Raw genomic sequence first — 18,752 nt, 5'->3', positions numbered from 1 at the left:
TATCTGCTTAAATATCTACTTATATATAGATAGTTTGGAATTAGATATATAAACATGTGAGTTAGCCTGATGTTTTAGCTAAAAAAAAAACCAAACTATAGAATATTTAAAGATAATTGAGTATAACCTATCTATTTTTGTAACTGTTTAACATGTTTGTTTCCTCACTATTTTTCCCAATCAGGCCTTAAGATAATGTATAATTCAAGTGTGCTAATATGCTGTTATGAAATCTGGGCTAAACTGCCAATCATGTCTAAGGAAAAAAAGTACTCAATTAAAACATCTACAATAAGAATAAAATTGCATTTTTCTGCATTGCCAAATGTTAAAATTTATTTCAAAAATAGGTCAAATAAAAATTTTCACATTATTATTATAAGTAGAATTTATATGATACTTATTCCTTAAATGAGCAGGATCCAATGTTTCTGTTGTTGATGAAAAATGTAAAATGGCAAGCCACATATCTTTATGAAAAACAATAACAAAAATAATTTAATTACTTGTATGTTCAAAAATATTGAATTTTTACATTTTAATTCTGGTGGTTGACATTATCAAAATGTTAAATCTAAATCTAATTTGGGAAAACTGGGATGCTAGTCCACTGTTGATGGAGTTGTGAATGGTTCCAACCATTCTGAAGAGCAATTTGGAACTATGCTCACCAACCTATAAAACTCTGCCTACCCTTTTATCCAGTAATAGTGCTGATTGTATACCAGAAGCATCCACAAAAAGAGAAAAAAAAGACCTATTTGTACAAAAAATATTTATAGTGGTCTTTTTTGTGAGGGCTAAGAATTGGAAATCAAAGGAATGCCCATCATTTGGGAAATGGCTGAACAAGCTGTGGTATATGATTGTTATGGAATATTATTATGCTATTAGAAATAACAGGATAATTTCAGAAAGGCCAGGAAAAATTTATATGAACTGATATATAGTGAAGTGACCAGAAGCAGAAGAATATTGGGAACAATGACAATAATGTTGGTTGATGAAGAATTGTGAATGATTTAACTATTCTCAACAATACAATGATCCAAGACAACTTCAAATGACTAAAGATGAAGTATAACATCCACCTCCAAAGAAAGAATTCATATTGACTGAACAGAGACTGAAGCATGCTATTTTTCACTTTCTTTACTTTGTTTCCTTTTATCCGAGTTTTCTTATACAAAATGTCTAATATAGTAATGCTTTACATAATAGGACATCTAAAATCCATATCATTGCTTATCATTTCAGGAAGGAGAGAGGGGAGGGAGGGAATGAAGAATATAATTTGGAACTCAAAACATTAGATACAAATATTTATTATTGAAATAATAATAGAAATAGAAACAAGAAGACTCTCTAAGTCAGCCTAGAAACTTAAAAAAAAATCTAAATCTAAACATTTTAGAAATTCTCATACTAAGATAAACATACATAGACACTTGTGGCTATGAAAGGTATTAAGGAAAATATGGTGTTTTTAAAAAATTTACATAAATGAATGGATTTGTAATAGACTATCATATCACATTATCAAACTACATAATATTTGTAAAGTGTTTAGCATAGTGCCTGGCAAATAGCAAGTACTTAATAAATACTTATTTCACTTATTCTTGCCATGATTTAAATCATCTGCCAGAGGCAGGTTAACTATTTTGTTTTTGATTAACTATTTTACTTCTAAAATATCCTTTCTTTTAAAGCTACTTAATTTTGTCACCATGTTGTAGCTAAACTATAGTAGAGACACACAAAAAGTATGCTCACATGCATATTCTCAAATGTGTGAAAAAATATCATCATTAATTTTAAAACTTAATTTCCACTCTATTTTTAATTTCTTAAAATACTAAAATTTAATCATATGATAATGTTTTGTGGTTTATTATAATAAACCTTTGAAAAGTTAGTGGACATATATTCTTTGCTTCTGGATGTGTGTATATGTGTGTGTGTGTGTGTTTTTCTGTCTGACTCCATTGATGTGCTGGTTAGTGTTGCTTTACTATCCCTTTTCCCACCATTTTACAAAACAGGGATGATGCTCTGTGTTTGAGAGGAAAGAGGAGCATATTCATAAACGAAGAGGAAGTAAAATGATATCAATAAAATCTAGAAGAAAACAAGGCAGCTTATTCACATCAATGTATTTTTAATTGTCATTAAAGATATAATAGTATGGGGTAGATAGGTGGCACAGTGGATAAAGCACTGGCTCTGGATTCAGGAAGTCCTGAGTTCAAATCCAGCCTCAGACACTTGACACTTACTAGCTGTTTGACACTGGGGCAACTCACTTAACCCCAATTGTCTCATAGATAGATAGATAGATAGATAGATAGATAGATAGATAGATAGATAGATAGATAGATAGATAGATAGATAGATAGATAGATATAGATATATATATATAAAACAGTACATAATTAGACCATAATTGTTTTCAGCTCAAACCAATTGATATTCAATGAGCTTTGAAAAGAATACTATAAAAATAATGTTCAAATTTAAGTATCACTTTAAAAACAAGCATTAAATAAATAAAAAATCAAAAGGGGAAGCAACTTACTTGTAATAGAGACACAGAAATGTATAATTATGATTGTTATAATATTATATTCTGCTTTGTGTTTTACTCTTACTTTTCCTTCATGTATTACCTTTATGAGCATTCATTATTTTCATGTTATCAGAAGATAATAATGCAAATAGAATAGCTTGAATTTGTAGCAGTCTAAAAATAGAACTAATGGGTTCTAGTCCAAATGAAAAACATTAAAATTCAGGCATTCAAAACCTTGCAAAATCAGAATCTGAGTTTGGCTATTTAAACTCACTCTACTGAACTGAAGAAAAATCTACCATGAATAAAAAGCAGGCACAATTTGTTGACCTGAATGCTTTGAAATTGCTAAGGCTGCAGACACATGCCCAAAACCTCCCTCCCACACAGACTTCATTGCAGCAATTCTGCTCAGGAAAGAGGAGGCTTAGTCAAAAGGTTCCCAGTGGGAAATTTAATAATTGAGTAAGCCTGGACCCACTCCACTGATGCTAAATGCTCTAGGGGCAAGTGGGAGAACAAAGAAAAATTATATACTGGTGTAGAAAATGCTGAAACAATCTTAATTGTAAGTGAGAAAGAATCATAGTCTCCTGCTCTTTGTTTGCTAAAGTTGGTTAATTTTCATAGCCAAATGCAGAGCTCAGCACTCTTGGCAATATCATTTTTAAAAAAATAATGAAAAGAAGCCAAATTCTAAAGTCTGCAAGCAACTCCATGAACCATAACAGAAAACATTACTATTTTTCATTCTTTACTGTTTCCCTGAAATACTTTCTCATGGGAATATTCATTCAGAAATATCATGCTATCATATGTGATTTTGTTTGTTTTTATTTGTGAAGGACCAGATTATAATTGAGTTTGATGTTTTATCTTATTTCAGTATAACTATACAGTGGAGTCTGACAAGAATTCCCCATACTAATATTCAATAAAAATAAATCATGTCTCACTGTGTTTTTTTTACAGCAATGTTGTCTTTGTGCAACAATTTTGAGAGTTCAGATAATACAATTATGCAAATATATTCATAGATTTAATTAGTTAACTCAGACAAAACTTCACCAGTCTTTATATATGACAGATTGAATTATGACGTTAAATAAAAATTATGGAAGTAATTTGGCTATGCCATATATTACAATTAATTATGCCAGAATAGAGATGATTCTATCTTTTAAACTAGGATCTTTCTAACACGGGGTGGTCTAAAACAGTGGTTAATATATCATAAAGTTTCTAATCAATCATAAAGGATTTGCCATGATCACTTGGGATTGATCATATTGAATTTTCCAGTTATTCAGAAATTGCCATCTCAATACCAAAGCAACAAAACAACAACAACAACAACAACAACAATATCAGTCTTTGGCTTTCAGTGGGAAGACACAGTCAGATTAAAAATAAATTAACTATTTTCCATATTGAAGGGCACTTTCCTTTTTCTTAAGCACTTTCTATTTCTTCCTTTCTACAAGTACATATGAATTTTGAAGTAGGGGGAAATTTAGGAAATAAAATTGAATATTTTATCAAATTTAATATTTGATTTTTCCATTGCATTGATCATAGGGTTTAGATTTGGAAGGAATATTAGATATCATCTGGCATAGTTTGATCAAGAGGAGAAATACTTAGCACAGTGTTCTACGATTAGTAGGTACTTAATAAACATATCACTTGGTTGATTACCTTAAATAGTAGTTCTTTATAGAAAACATGAGTAAAGAGGATAAAACATACATCCATTTATGAGCACATTCAATGATTTTTCCATTTATCCATCTACAAATTCCATTCTTAGTACTCTGTGCTTTTCCTCAACAATTTTATATATACTGAGATAGGACGATGGAAAGTATTCTGAGTTTATACCCAGGAAAACCTTGGTTTAAATACTACTTCTAACAATATTGGCTGTGTTATCTTGGACTTTACGCCTTACACCTCTACACAATCTTTGAGATTATAAATTTAAGAAACTATGTTGGGATGAATTGGTAGAAGGGATTTTTACATATTGCATTATTTCTCTTTTCCAATGAAATCACAGATTTAGTTCCTATTCCTTTACTATATTATAGTTTTCTCATTTCAACTGACTAAAGGAGTGTAAAATTATTAATTTCATTTTACATATGAGAAGTAAGATAAAATGAGTTGTACAAAATCATATAAAAATAAGGTACACTAACTAGGTCTTCTGATTTCAGATCGTTTCTATTACACTATATTATATCTCTGTTACCTCTGGTGAAAATAATCATGTTAGGAGTACAAATCAACTTTTTTTCATCACATATGTATAGGACTGCCAGTAGGGTAGCTACTAATGTTTTAATATGCTATTTCATCCAGAAAACATATTTGCATTTTAACAGGTATTTTCAAAGCTCTCATTCAGAATTGTGACTCCATTGGTTATATCAGGCAACATTCCAAGAAAATGAGGATTTATACGTAGAGACACTCTTGCCCCTGGTATGTCTTCCTTCCATTCTTAATTAGATGTATTTTTGCTTTTGCTTTGTCTGTGATAAGGATTGTTACCCCAGGGTTTTTTGTTTTGTTTTGTTTTGTTTTTTACTGTCCACTACTTCCCTCAATCTGCCATCCCTTTTATTGGCTGCCCTTCCTTTTCTTCCCCTTTTCCCCCCTGCTTCTACCCTCTCTTCTATCAATATCACCCTTTTCCCCTTCCCCTTTTGCTTACTTAAAGAGTAAGATAAGGTGCTTTATACAAATTGAAGTGAATATCAATTCCATTCCTAAATGAAATCTGATGATAGTAAAGTTGAAAAAATACTCTCCCCTCCCTTCTTTCCTTCTATTGTAATGGGGTCCTTTTTGTGCCTCTCCTCCCCCTAGTCTCCTTTTATTTTGCTCCTTAAGTTTCTTTGTATCATCACATCAAAGTCAATTTAATAACAATAACTTGATGGAGATTCAGATCCTAACAGTTAAAAATATTATCCTCCCTCATAGGGATGTAAACAGTTTAAACTCACTGAACAACTATTTTCATGCCCTCCTTTACCTCTTTATACTTCTCTTGAGTGTTGTACTTGGAGACCAGATTTTCTGTTCAGTTCTGGTCTTTCTTTTCAGGAAACCTTGAAAGTACCCTATTTCATTGAATGTCCATCTTTTCCCCTGAAAGAGAATGCAAAGTTTTGCTGGGTAATTGACTATTGGTTGTAATCCAAGCTCCTTTGCCTTGCAGAATTTTATATCCCAAACCCTGTGATCCTTTAATGTTGAAGCTGCCTGGTCCTGTGCAATCCTGCCTGTGGTTCCATGATATTTGATTTATTTTTTCTTTCTGGCTGCTTTGAATATTTCCTCCTTCATCTGATAACTCTGTAATTTGGCTACAATATTCCTTGGAGTTTTCTTTTTGGGATCTCTTTCAGGAAGTGATCAATGGATTCTTTCAATGATGATTTTATCCTCTTATCTACAATATCAAGGTAGTTCTCCTTAAAAATATCTTGGAATATGGTGTCTGGACTCTTTTTCTGATCATGGCTTTCAGGTAGTCCAATAATTCAAATTATTTCTCCTGGATGTATTTTCCAGGTCAGTTTTCTTTCTAGTGAAGTATTTCATATTTTCTTCTATTTTTTTCAGTCTTTTAATTCTGCTTGACAGATTTTTGGCATCTTATGGAGCCATTAGCTTCCATCTTCCCAGTTTTAACTTTTAAGACATTGCTTTCCTTACTAAGCTTTTGCACCTCCTTATTCAATTGGCCAATTTTTTCTCCCATTTGACCAATTGTAGTTTTTAAGGAATTACTTTCTTTGGTTAATTTTTGTGGTTCTTTTTCCTGAGGAACTCTCATTTCTCTCATTTATTTTTCCATTTTTTCTTCTATCTCTTTCATTTGGCTTTTAAAAGCCTTTTTGAGCTCTCCAAAGAAGGCTTTTTGGTCTTGAGATAAGATCATTTTCCCCCTTGAGTTTTCACTTATAGGAATTTTGACAAACTCATCTGAGTTTGAGTTTTGGTCTTCCCTTTCACCATAGAAGCTGTCAATGGTAAAGATCCTTTTTGTTTGTTTGTTTGTTTCTTACTCATATTGTAGACAATGTTTAAACTTATAAAGATGAAGGCAGCTCCTGGGGCACAGGGGTCACTGTTGCAAGCTTCTTATTGCTTTCAGCTGCCCCACTCTCAGCTGTGTTGAGCTGCAGCTGTGTCAAGCTGCTGGTGAGTTGGCTGAGCTGCCCTCCCCTTTTGCCCAGGTAAGACAGACCTTTCCTGAACTTTTCTAAATTATCTCATGTAGTAGTATTGTGTCTCTGTGTCTTATTGTATGTTATGTATTTTCAGAATAGTTTTAGAGGCTTGGTTTAATATTGTTTTTGAGGGAAACATAGGAAAGTTCAGGCAGCTTCCTACCTTCTCTCCACCATCTTGCCTCCACCCCAGAAGTCCTCCTTAGAAAACCATATCTATATCCTTTGACCATCAATCAATTGGGGCAATGAATCTTATTCTCCTATACTTGAGTTACTTCTTATATATAACTTAGAAAATAGATCATTATATGAGAAACTTGCTGCAAATATATTTCCCAGTTCTAATTTTCTCTTCTAATTTCAGCTGAATTGTTTTTGTTTGTGAAGAAACTTTGGATTTTATTTCATCACAATTTTTCATTTAATTTTGTCCAATCATCCCTATCTATTTTTTCATCATTAATTTTCTCTATCCCATATGTGAAATTGCATCCTTGTTTTTCTAACTTGTTCACAATGTCCTTGTTAATGTCTAAGTAATGGATTTTTTTTATGCAGCAAGGAGGGTTAGGTGACTTTCTCAGGGTCACACAGCTAGTAAGTGGCAAGTGTCTGAGACTAAATTTGAACTCAGGTCCTCCTGAATCCAGGGCAAGTGCTTTATGCACTGTGCCACCTAGCTGCCCCCTAAGTAAAACATTTTTTGACTTTTCCTTTGCATCTTGTATGAGATCTTGGTCCATTCCTTGTTACTGCCAGACTACTTTCCACTTTTCTGAAGAGTTTTTGTTAAATAATGAATGCTTATTATAGTAGCTGAGGTCTTCAGGTTTATCAAACACAAGTGTGTTTCCATCTGGCTATGTATAATGTGTACATAATTTGTACCACTGGTATAAATTTGGCACAGTTAGATTTTCTTTGAACTTTTTATTTTTGCATTTTCCATTTAGATTCATGACTTTTTTTCACTTTTGATGAATTTCAATATTATTTATCTAATTGAATAAAAGATTCTTAAGTAGTTTTAATGTCATCATTATTGTTATTTATTTTATATACTCAGCTTATTCTCAAATAATTAATATTTTCTAATTATTTGAATCTATTTATTTCTATAACACTGTTTTTGGTTGTATTCCTAAGTATTGTGTGTGTCTTGGTAGGTAGACTCCCAATCAGATTATGAATTCTGTAGTTATTTTAAGTGAACTTTCTAATTCTGTGCATTTCCATTGGGTTTTGGTGCCAGTAAAAAAAATGTAAATAAATTGTGGGGATTTATTTTATAACTTTCAATTTTCTTGAAGTTATTACTTTTCTGAAGTATTAATGTCGTTTTGATTTAATGAAACATTTTCCCTTAATACACTGACTTTAAAATTTAATCCATATAAAAGCTGTCATGGCATTGTGTCAACAAATAAGTGAATGTTTATACATCTTCTTGCAATTATGATTCTTGTTCTAAATACTAATGAAGTATTCAATCTAAGGTGTTAATTTACAACTATTTATGTGTCACATTATAAATCCCCTGTTTCAGCATATGTTGATGTGTGTGTGTGTGTGTGTGTGTGTGTGTGTGTGTGTGTGTGTCTGTGTGTTTACCTCTACATTTACAGTTGGTTAAAGGACTGTTTGTTTGATTTTTTGGGGTAGGGTACCTTCCTTTTTACTCCTTGGCCCAATGTAATTTGTCTAAGAAATTACCTAGATGGAGGTAAATAACTTCAATCTATGTGTACTGAAACCAGGAAAGGAATGGCAAAAATACATCCAGAAGACTTTTTATTAAATATCAGAGGGGAAATAAATTGGTGGCTCTAATGTGAGGCACATTATAATTTAAAACATGTTTTTTGTAAAGAATTTAATGGAAGCATAAAAAACAACCAAACCCTAATGTCAGTGTTCTATATAGCTTAGATAATCCCTTCAAAGACTTTCTAGCCTTTTGATTAGACCTTTTGAGTAAATGGTGCATTTACTTTTGCTTTCAAAATCAGCCCAGGATAGACTACCTTTTAGGATGAGTTTAATTACATTATAGCTCACCAAGCACTTTTTTATTATTAAGATCAGTTGAAATATTTTGACAAACCTAAAATTTCATTAAATAAACAATAATTTTCAGTAATATGCTTGACATAAGATATTGTCCTCTTATGCCAATCTTAAAATAATTATCCAAAACGGGAAGGGGAGAGGAGCTAGGTGGTGCAGTGGAGAAAGCACCAGCCCTGGATTCAGGAGGGCCTGAGTTCAAATCCAACTGCAGACACTTGACACTTACTGTGTGACTCTGGGCAAGTCACTTAACCCTCATTGCCCCATTTAAAAAAATTGGAAAAGGAAAATACCCTTTTAAATTCTCCATATATTGGTGAGCACTTCATTTAAAATACTATATAGGGGGCAGCTAGGTGGTGCAGTGGATAAAGCACCGGCCCTGGATTCAGGAGTACCTGAGTTCAAATCTGATCTCAGGCACTTGACACTTACTGGCTGTGTGACCCTGGGCAAGTCACTTAACCCTCATTGCCCCACAAAAAACAAAAACAAAAAGTAAACAAAACAAAAAAAAACTATATAGCCAGACAGAATATTATAGTCATCTACAAAATTCTTACATCTTCTTTGAGGTTAATTGAGTCAATTATTAAGATTTTATTATGAAAATGATATTTTTTTTGGTGAGACAATTGGGGTTAAGTGACTTACCCAGGGTCACACATCTAGTAAGTGCCAAGTGACTGCATCTGGATTTGAACTCAGGTCATCCTGACTCCAGAGCCAGTGCTCTATCCACTGTGCCACCTAGCTGCCCCAAAAATGATTTTTAAAAGTATGTAAAATATGTGGAAATAATACTTTGAAATGATTTAGTACTGGATGATGAAAACAATAAACACATTAACTCAAACATATTAAAAAGACCCGTCCTCACTAAATGATAAAAATAATGTGCCAAGATATAGTTAGTATGCAGCAAATGTTTTATTTTATTTTAACATTTTCTATTATTAATTATCTTATAAACATATAAATAGTTTATATTTTAAGGTATTTTATTATCAGTCAGTCATTTTCACTCATGTCCAACTCTTCATGTCCCATTTGGGGTTTTCTTGGCAAAGATATTGGAATGATTTGCCATTTTCTTCTCTAGTTCATTTTATAGATGAAGAAATAGTGGCAAACAAGGTTAAGTGATTTTCTCAGGGTCAGACAGCAAGTGAAGTGCCTGAGGCCAGATTCCATTTGCCACCCAGCTGCCTCTCCAAATTTAAGGTATTAGACTGTGTTTATTTCTATGATGTTTGTTTCATAGTTTTACTAAATTTCTGATTAGAAAGAAAATGATTAATTGTGGAGAATTTATAATTATTGATTACTTTTTGGTTAACCTTTAGAAATGTTTGAAGGTAATACTTTAATTTGTTCCTTCCTCAGCCTTTAGACATGAAAGACATTGGATGATAGAGCTAATATGAATGTAAAATATTTTCCCCACTTTTGTTTTAATTTTGACTCTTTTCCCCAATAGTTTTTATTTACTAAACTTTTGAAATATCATTGCTTCAAAACCAGTTATTAGGTCATGTTGAATTGGATATCTAAATTTATGGCTTGTTGTTGTAAATAATTGGATATATACTAATTAAATGTGAAAATTCCTAGTAATCCTCCCTTCAATACTTTGGCTGCCTTTTTCATTAATAAATAAATAAACAAATAAATAAACAAATAAATAAACAAATAAACAAATAAATAAATAAATAAATAAATTAATTAATTAATTAAATAAATTAAATAAATAAATAAATAGTGCTTTTGTTACAACTTTCCTCTTCCAAAGCATACAAATTTAGTTTTACTTTTAGATTTTCTTTTCTCATTTGACTTACCTTTATATTTGAAGTCTCCCCTTTCTTGTCTTGAATTGTGTATATAAACTTCATCCTTAGTAATAACTTAAACACCATTGATTCTGATGGAATATTTCAACTGTAAAAACATGTGCTCTGAAGCAGACACTACATTTCCCCAAACTATTTAGAGAAAACAAACAAACATATATTAAGGTCAGGGGACATATTTGTACTATCACCTGGTCTTTTGTCATCTCCAAGATAAGTCCATGATGAATATTAAATCAAGAGGATGGTAATTCCAAATAATGGAAACATTCCATCCTTTAAATCACCAAACATTGAAATCTTATCATTTGACACAAGACAATAAAATTGGGCTGCCAAGAGGACTTTTAAATTTTCTGATGTCACTTTGAAAAAGCAAAACAATTGGCATACATGACAGCTCCTCATCGATCTGTGTGTTTAATAAAGCTAAATGTGATGAAGAGTAATGTACCATACTGATGTTTTAGGAATTTCAATAATGTATTTGGAAGACTGTCATAACTCACTCACCTCAGCTGAGTTTATGAGCCATGATTTTGCTCCAGCTCATAAAATCAACTTGCTTAACAAAATGCGGTGACTAATAATACTGGTGATGACATCTCTTTACTTCATTCAATAAGGTGACTTATTTCTTCCCCCATACCACTTTTGATAGGACAGTGATGTAATTAGAATTAAAATTCAGTTTAATAAGTGGATCAAGTCATTTTGGCCACATCTTATGAACTCTATTATAAATACTACACTGATATCTGAAAATTTTTCATCCAAATAAAATGTATGCTTAATATTTATGGCATATAATTGTCACTAGGTTTCTATCTATAACGCATGCACATATATGTATACATACAGAGATACACATGCAAATATATGTTTGTGTGTGCATATATAAATGTGTGTATTTATATGTATTTGTATATGTATATATAAACAAAAATATTAAATAATGAAAAAAATAGTTTTCCTATCATACTTTCATTAATGTTAGAATTTTAAAATTAGATAGGAAGTCATTGACTTCATTCTATATTTGTTACATGTCTTTCAAAGTTTTCCAAATAGGGTCCTCAGGAAAAGAGAAAAGGGAAGACTATAACATTTCTTTGCTTATGAAAAACAAATGAAACATCCCTCACATCCACTTTATATCTTCTGTTAATGACTTCTTCCCTCAGTCACAATACTTAAATCCTTTGATCACTTCTTTATCCTGGGACATAATCTGGAAAACCAATAGAGAAAGAATAAATAGGGCAGAGCAGAAGACTTCATGTATGAGCAGTGTCCCCTAAAGAGAAAAGAAAAGCCAAAAAATTGTTGTGTCCCTCTCCAAATTAACAGAAGATGAAAAATAAAGGGTAGATTCCCTCTATCCCCTTGCTTTGAAACCATCTCCTGGGAAGAATATGTTTTGGATATCCTGAATTAAAATTCCACATGTATTCTCTTTGGATAGTAATTTATTGTATATAGATAAATTGTTCAGACTCATTATGCATTATATAGCTTTTTGTGGACTAACTTGGGAATTTAAACATTATAACTTTATTTTCTTAACAAAATTATTTACTATAATCATTTGAAAGATGTGAGAATTTTCTTAGAAATAAGCACTCATAATTATGGTAATACTAACACTAAAGTTGCAATATAAGCATAAAATGAGAATACTTTTTTCTGACTATTCATGTCATTATTTTAAACTTATAATTAAATTTATAGAATCATAGAGCTTGAAAAGATTTTCATAGATCCCCTAGACTACCAACTATCTCTGAATCGGATAATACATCTATGTATGTATGTATGTATGTATGTGTACATGCATGCATGTACCTTCATATATTTATGTATATGCATATGCATGTATATGTCTTTTCTTATAATAGAAGATGACATGCCTAAAGGTGATCACTAACTGTGAACACTGATGTAGCTGAGCAAATCGATGCTTGATTAACCAGTGCCATTTCTGTACTGTACTATTTTCTATACTATAGAAATGGTTACTTTATTCTAAACAGTTACACAGATTTATTTTATTTTGATACTTATCATCCTTCACTAAATTGAAAAGAATAAAATAAAATAACTTTAAATACGAGTAGGAATAGAAGTTCCTTCATGAAGAGGAAGTATAGTGCGTAGAAAACTGGAGTTAGATAAAGAAGACCTGATTCCAGTTTTAATTCTCCCTTTAATTAGCTTCTTACTTTCTCTAGGACTATGTTCCTCTTATATAAAATGAAGATAAATCCTAAAGTCCCCGACATCTAGCTAATACAGTTAAAAGAGGGCTAGGTCTAGAGTCAGAAAGAGTGGAGTTCAAATCCTGTCTCATTTCTCTGTGATGGACTATCTTCAAGATTTCCAATACTTCTCACCCCTGCAAAAATAAAAACAGAAATTAAAATAACAATAATATCCCTATGTGAGTAACTTGCCCATGAGCTCTAAGTTTTGCTTTTTCTTAGAGGAGAGGTACACATCATCACTAGGCCTGTACTCAAAACATTTCTTTTCAGAGTCTTCCAGAGGGTTGAGCTTTCAAAAATTCCTTTCTGTGTCACACTGAGGCCTGAAAGTAGGGATACAGTGGTGGAAATAGATATCATATTTGTAAAATATATTTGCTTCATAGACAAAATAACTTTCTGATTTACTGCATTTAGCTTGTGTTGTTCATCATTTCAAATATGAATTTTATGTTTTATATAGTAGATGATCTTAATTTCCCAGCAGAAATAAAATAGGTTTGTGAGAGTCAAGGCTTTCAAACTATTACTTATAACAAAGAATGCAATTGTAGCATATACTCTTGATATGAATGTGGTTTCCTTACAATCTTTAAAAGCTTCTTCTAAAGAAACCTATGTGAAAAGTAGGCATGCAATCATTTTAGGTACTGCCATGTCCTAGGAATCACAGAATTCATCTTGACAGTATCATGAGGCAGAATTATAGGATCACAAATTTAAAGATAGAAGGGGCTTAAGGGGATGATAAATTCAAGCCAATCATTGCAGAAATGACAAAACTGAGTCAGAGAGCGTTTATGAAATTTTCCTGGCTTCAGATAACTAATCAGGCAGCTAAGTGGCACAGTAGACAGAGATCTCGGCTTGAAGTCAGTATGAACTGAGATTAAATCTGGCCTCAGACACTTAATAGCTGTATGACCCTGGCTAAGTCTCTTAACTGTTGATGCTTCAGTTCCTCACCTATAAAATGAACTGAAGAAATAAATGACAAGCCTGTGACTAGTAGGAAAGTCAGGAAGACATGTGGTCAATACTTTATTAATATGTAATATTAATTAATAATAAATGCTTACTGCCAAAACTGGTGCAATAGCCATAAGTAGCAAAATTTTAGAAAACCCATCCTAGTCCAACAATCATTTAATTAACACACAGTTTTTTGGAAGATGATATCTAGGCTCTTTTTCTTGGTTTTTTTTTTTTTGATTATGGCTTTCAGATTGCCCAATAATTTTCAGATTATTTCTCTTGGATCAACTTTCTAGGTCAAATGATTTCTTTATGATATATTTCACATTGTCTTCTACTTTTTCATTCTTTTGATTTTGCTTTCCTGTTTCTTGATTTCTCATGAAGTCATTAACTTCCATTTGCTCATTCCTTATTCTTAAAGAATTATTTTCTTCAAAGAGCTTTTGTACTTCATTTTCCATTTGGCCAATTCAGGTTTTCAAGGCATTCTTTTCCTCATTGGCTTTTTGTACCTCTTTGACCATTTGTCCTAGTCTGTTGTTATTTTTATTTCTTTTTTTTGTTTGTATTTTTTTAGTCTGTTTTTTAAAGTGTTACTTTCTTGAATGTTTTTTGTGTCTCTTTTACCAAGCTATTGACTTTTTTTCATCATTTTCTTGCATCAATCTGATTTCCCTTTTCATTTTTTCCTCTACCTCTCTTAATTTATTTTCCAAGTCCTTTTGAATGCTTTTATGACCTGAGACCAAAGCATATTTTTTCTTGGAAGTTTTGAATGTAGAAACTCTGATTTTGTTACCTTCTGATGGTGTATTTTGATGTTTCTTGTTCCCATAGACACCTTTTGAAGTAAGATGTTTTTTCCCTTTTGCTCATTTTCCCAGCCTATTTCTTGACTTTTTACTCTTTGTTAAAGTGGGGCACTACTTCCAGGGTAGAGGGAGCACTGTTCCAAGCTTCAGGGGTTTTGTTCAGATGCTCTCAGAGATTCTTCTAGGGATTTGTAAGGTTTTAGTTCTTCCAAGGTGGTACGATTTAAGGAGAGGTATGTTTACTACTCTTGTGACATGTGCTCTGTTCTGCAAGCAAGTACAGGCCTCCTTTTCTGCCCTGAAATTATGAACAGAATCCTGCACCACTGTGGCTGCAAATTCTGGTGTGCTTGTGCTTCTCCATGGCCTGTGACTACTGTTTGGAAGTATGAGCAAAAGAACAGAGTCCTGCCTCAGTGCTAGCAAAGAGACCCCTGTAATCTCCTTCTGGACAATTTTTTGACCCCCTTACCATCTGTGGGTTGAGTTCCAGAGGCAGTTGCTGCTGCTGATTCAGCTGCTTCCAAAGCCTGCTGCTGCTTTGATGGGACTGGATCTGCACTGGCGGTGCTTGTGCTAGACTCTCCAATCTCATCCTGGTGCAACAGAACTTTCCTGCAGACCTTCTAAGTTTTCTTTGTCTGGAAAATTATTTCACCATGTCCTTTTGTGGGTTCTGCTGATCCAGGAATTGTCTTATGGATTTATTTCAAGGTATTTGTAGGGGTTTGGAGAGAGCTCAGGCAAGTTATTGTCTTTTCTCTGCCATCTTGCATCTGCCCTATCTGCCTCTCCTTCTAGGCTATATTGGCTAATGTAACTCTTTAAATGTCATAAAAATAGGAAATGTTGTGTTGAAGACAGGGCCTTCAGTTGGTTTAGGGCATATGGTATATAAATTAGGGGAAGGATTTGAGTTTTTTTCTTTCTCCATGTCGCATTTGTAGGCCGTAATATCACTGACTATTTTTCTTCCTTTCTGAAACAGCAAATATTATACTTTCTATATGGTTTCCAATTCCATTTTTAAAATTCTCTACCTCAATTCATTCTCTATCACCTTTTATTTTTTCATTCCTAAAATAAGTTTCTTATTTTAACCACATAGATTCACTTATCACCTCTATTAATTTGTGTGTGTGTGTGTATACACACAAACACATACACATACAAACACATTTTTCAATCTTATCTTTGCTCTTGACCTCTATCACCATATCGAACTGTCCCCCCAAAATCTCAAATTTAACATACCTTAAGTGGAATTAATTATCTTTTTTTGGAATTTAGCTATTGTCTATTGTCCTCTTTTCTTTTAATAGAACTGCCATTCTCTTAGTTTCCCAGTCTTATATTTTATTCTCTCTTGATTTTGGTTCCTACACACAGTAGGTAAAAAATTCTTAGTATTTCTAAAAAATCCCTCTAACAATTCTTATCCTTCTTACTTTCTATTATTACCTTTGTTTATTTTCAGCAATCATAATCTCAACACTGATTCATTGAAATCACCTCCAAGGCAATTGTTCTCTAGACTGTTATAATTTATGAGGTTTTTTACTTCATTTCATTACTAGAATAATCTTTCTATTTCATGAATCATAAGCCTTAGGTGAATACCTTTTCTGAAAATGACTTGCATTTCTTGGGACAGAATGGTGTCCCTGAAAGGGATAATCTCTATGATCATCATCTTTCTTCCTCTCCTTATCTATTTTTATGTCAAAATCTACATAATCTAACAATTAATCTATTAATTAATCTATACATGTATGTATGTTTCTATCTATAATATATACCCAAGGACAATTAACATATAGATTATTGGGATAGGACAAGGTTTTTAAAAATAGAATAACCTGGCCTTTTCAGTTTTCATGGGCAAGATGAGACTTTATAACTGGTGCCTTCTTACAAATTGTTGGCTCTATTTGGCATTACTTCTTTATTTAATATATTTCCAGAAATAAAAAGCAACAAAATATGAGAAGGATGGAATGAAAAATTACTAATGCCATATCATAGAAATGGAATGGAAGAGGAAGAATAAATTTCATACTCCAAAAGCTCTTCCTTTCCAGACTTTATGGACAAAAAGAGACTCCAAAAGGAATAAGGCATATATTCATGGATTGAAGAAAACATTTCTGAGTGGACAAAAAAAAAGAAGAGGAACAATGAAGAATATAAAACAAAAGTAAACTCCTTGAGAACAGATATCACAAAATAATGTTATTAAAAATAAGAGAATAGGATCAATATTTTGAAGTACAGTTTAATCTCCTGTGGTGGGGAGGCAGAGTCAAAATGGAGGAAAGAAGCCAGCAAGTTGCCTGAGCTCTACTATCGTTCACTCAAAAATAACATTACACAAAAACAAAAACCAAAAATATTACATCAGGCCTCTAAAAGGATTCTGAAACTACAAAACCTACAAAGTGAGACAGAGATGAAATCTCCCAAATTGAGATAATTTAGAAGACATCAGGAAAGGTCAGACTCACTTGGGCAAAAGGGAGCACAGCACAGCACAGAGGGTGTCTAGGCAATTCAGTAGGAAGCTCTTGGCCAGAACAGAGCAACTGATGTGACTTGATCCTGGCTCCACAAGCTGGTGGCTCAGTGGGCCAGTTGTGAGATCCACCAGCACCAGCTGAGAGAGCAGGCTGCCAGCTGGAGGGCTACCCACAGAGACTGGACTGGGCCATCTCAGTTCTTGGAGAAAGCACAGGGAGCAAGCCGAGGACTATGAGGAATCCAAAAGCCATGGAGGCTTCAGAGTAGAAAGCCAGTGACACAGCACATATCCCGCAGCACAAGAATCTTGAAGCAGGGACCCTTGTCAGTGATTCTTGTGTCCTAGGAGCCAAGCTCAACTTAAAAACAAAAAAAAACAAAAAAACAAAAAAAAAAAAAAACTACAATATGAGTGAGAAGAAGAAAAGGGCAGGAGGAGTTGAGAGAAACCTGGAAGGACTTGCCTGAACTGATGATGAGTAAGATGAACAGAACCAGAAGAACATTGTACACAGTATCATCAACATTATGTTTTGATCAACTGTGATAGACTAGATTTTTCTCACCAATACAATGGTACAAGAAAGTTCCAGATGACTCATGATGGGAAAGGCTCTTCAATTCCAAAAAACAAAAAGGAACTGTGGAATATGGATGCTGATTGGAACATACTATTTCTTTTTGGTTTGGGTGCTGTTGTTTTTCTTTTTTGAGGTTTGTCCTTTGTATAAGGCTAAAATTCTAGCTAGTCTGTCTAAAATATCTAATGAGTGGTCACCAGTAAATTATAAGCTTTATCAAGAGTTAGACTGTTAAGCATTTATTAAGGAGAATAAGAATTTGGTAAAGAGAGAGAGAAAGGCCTAGATTCATCTATCTATTAAAGGGAGAGAGTATTCCTAGCTCCGCTCCCCGCCAGATTCCACACAAAAAGATAGAGCGTCAGAGCACCAGGCTCCCCCCTTCTTCCTCCCACAAACAAATGTTACTTCCTGATGCCAAAGGAAAGACTCATGGGCTGGCCCTCAGAGACCTTCACCTCATGGCAGAGCTTTTCTACAGTAAGTCTCCAGCAGGTGGCATCATTCCAATCATTACAGTCCCCACTTTGTTTCTTGAAGAAATGTGGTGTTTCCTTGATGAAACAGTCAAAAATAACAGAATATAATAACCTATACTAACTAACAATATGTTAATAACAATATAGAAAAGGGAGAGAGGAAAGTTTTGTCCAAAGGGGCAATTTTTTGTCCTCATGAACCGGCGCTTTAACATTGGTCTTGCAAAGTGAGGGCCTCTGCAGAAAGTACATGTAACAGATGGTGTATATTATAACAGAAAGAGAAAAAGAAAACAACAACAACAAAACAAAAATGTTCATTTAAAGTCTCTGAAAGTCTTTTCTCAGATGTCCTCTAGGTGTAGTCATGGAATGG

The sequence above is a fragment of the Dromiciops gliroides genome, chromosome 3, assembly GCF_019393635.1.
Source record: "Dromiciops gliroides isolate mDroGli1 chromosome 3, mDroGli1.pri, whole genome shotgun sequence".
NCBI classification, from domain to species: Eukaryota; Metazoa; Chordata; class Mammalia; order Microbiotheria; family Microbiotheriidae; genus Dromiciops; species Dromiciops gliroides.
This window is presented reverse-complemented; position numbering follows the sequence as displayed.